The sequence below is a fragment of the Aplysia californica genome, unplaced genomic scaffold (genome assembly GCF_000002075.1).
Source record: "Aplysia californica isolate F4 #8 unplaced genomic scaffold, AplCal3.0 scaffold00483, whole genome shotgun sequence".
In the NCBI taxonomy this organism is placed as follows: domain Eukaryota; kingdom Metazoa; phylum Mollusca; class Gastropoda; order Aplysiida; family Aplysiidae; genus Aplysia; species Aplysia californica.
The window spans coordinates 186,060-188,546 of record NW_004797753.1 but is presented as its reverse complement, the minus strand read 5'-3'; the positions used below and the strand labels follow the sequence as shown (position 1 = coordinate 188,546).

The window sequence follows — 2,487 nt, the reverse complement described above, 5'->3', positions numbered from 1 at the left end:
AAAGTCTTTTAAAATGAATTTTTCCTCAAAAAAAGAAATCGTAGAAGTACTTTGGGTTGTGCACGTTCAAGTTGGTATTCTCTCGAGCTGAAATTACAACTTTGATCTTTTTTGTTGTTTGTTTATTTGTTTGTTTTGTTTTATCACTGTCTTCATACCCTCTCACCGATAGCCTCTTCCATTTCACTTGTTCAACGTCTGACTCAAACGTATCATTTTATACGCTCACCAGAACACTCTGATTCGCAACAGACTGGCTTAATACAAGTATTTTATCATTATGTGTCTGTGTCTCTATTCTTTATGCCTATCATAGCTCTTTTTCTCTTTAAGCCGCATTGTAAGACAACCGTTAAGTAGATTCTTTATTGTGCAGGCAATACTGTCAGATGTTGTAGGTTTCAGTCTTAGAAATATTAGAACTCATCCAGTCATTCTATAATTTATTTATTCACATCAACCCTTTCAGATTCCCCTGTGATCCCAACTGTCCCCCATTCCCCTTTCTTTCTAGTGAAACCCAAATCTCTCATCAAAAGAAAATTTCTCCCCCTGTCAACTTACCCTACTGCGGCTTCCTTATCACTCATCCTGCCCCCCCCCCCCCCCCCCTTCTTCCTCTTCAAAGGAATGTTCGTCCTTTCAATTCACAAAATCCATTTTCAATACCCCCAACTCTCTTTCCCCCCTCCCTTTTTTTCCAACGTAAACTGTCCTCCCCATCCAATATCCCATTCATATTGTTCTTCTCGGTCGCTGAATCCACACACAGCAATATCGTCGATAGGATTTAGATAAGATTGAAATGACCACAGGCGGAAGTTCCCCCAAGTTAATCAGTTAAACACTCGGGCAAAAATTTGCTCAAGTTCTTACACGGTTATTGACAATTCTGCAACCCTGGATTTGTCAGGTCTGGGATAAAAGTAGAAGGGAAGCGGGCCATCCCTAGAGGAGGACGAGGAAAGACAGAGTCTGTTGACATACAGAGATCATTAGGACTCTGGAGTGTGATGAATTTCTGAGCTCCTGTGGAACAGAGGACATCGCTCTGCAAGGTGAAGAGTTTGCTTAAAGAGAGCTAAGCATTTTGACAAATAGTCCATCCTAATTACTAGCAAACATTGGAATTCGTTTCATCTCGTTCATTTCATTTTCACGACATAGATGCTGAAATTGATATTAGTATTTTTGGAAATTCTAATCCCTTTGAGTTGAAATTATTCTTCAGTTGATTAAACAGTGACAGGCAGATTATGGTCGGTCAAAGACTGATAGAGAAACGTGTGCAACATTTCAAAGAACACAGAGGCACATTAGGTGTTTTTCATGTTATTTATAATATTACCATTGCGTAATTGATTATTATTTCTCTCATTATCATTATTTTCACTACTGTTGTTATTAGTAATCATAGTAAAAGTAGCAATAGTAGTTGTAGTAGTAGAAGTAGTAAATAGTAGTTGTTGTAGAAATTGATTTGGCTGTAGTTGGAGAAGCAGCAGTAACAGTTGAAGAAGTAGTAATATTAGTAGTGTCAGAAATTAGTAGTAGTAGTACAATATCTTTATTAATGTTGTTATAATAATAATAATAATAATAATAATAATAATAATAATAATAATAATAATAATAATATATATATATATATAGAGAGAGAGAGAGAGAGAGAGAGAGAGAAAGAAGAAGAAGAAGAAGAAGAAGAAGAATTAAAGAGACACAGAGGGAGAAACAGAGAGAGAGGGGGGAGGGGGAAGGGGGGTTATGCGACAGTTGATAGGAAAGTGTACTGAAAAAGAGAAAAGAGGTAGACAGAAAGGACAAAGAGAAGGAAAAAGAGAGAGAGCGCGAGAGAGAGAGAGAGAGGGGGGGAGAGAGAGGGGAAGAGAGAGAGAGAGAGAGAGAGAGAGAGAGAGAGAGAGAGAGAGAGAAAGATAGAGAGAATAAAGCAGCAGTTGATGAACGAGGACGATAGAGTGAATGCCCTTAAAATGTTTAGGAAGAGCTTGCATAAAATTTGAGGGAAGTGCAACTTTAATAGGGCTATTTGCCTACAGCGCGTTTCCTCAATTATGTTGACTTTTTTATCTTCGCCTGGATTTGCTTGCTTCAATCTGTCCCCTGGCACTGCCGTCTAAAAACAAAGTAGGGTTGTAATCGCAACGCTTTCGTAGAGTTGTAGACCCTTAATAATAATAATAATAATAATAATAATAATAATAATAATAATAATAATAATAATAATAATAATGATAATAATAATAATATTAATAATAATAACAATAATAATAACAATAATAGTAATAACAATAATAATAATAATAATAAAACAACAACAACAATAATAATAATAATAATAATAATAATAATAATAATAATAATAATAATAATAATAATAATAATAATGATGATGATGATGATGATGATGATGAGAAGAAGAAGAAGAAGAAGAAGAAGAAGAAGAAGAAGAAGAAGAAGAAGAAGAAG

The 2,487-nt window shown here is 35.2% G+C and overlaps 1 protein-coding gene across 5 annotated transcripts in view; it reads left to right on the top strand.

The window, feature by feature from the left end:
- LOC101861383 (neuroglobin) overlaps positions 1 to 2,487 on the top strand; it is a gene marked incomplete at its 3' end in the record, with an annotated part of 59,403 nt that overhangs the window by 43,552 nt on the left and 13,364 nt on the right. The window contains 1 exon segment of one of the 5 annotated variants that reach the window (XM_013086584.2): positions 921 to 1,058. 5 annotated transcript variants of the gene reach the window in all.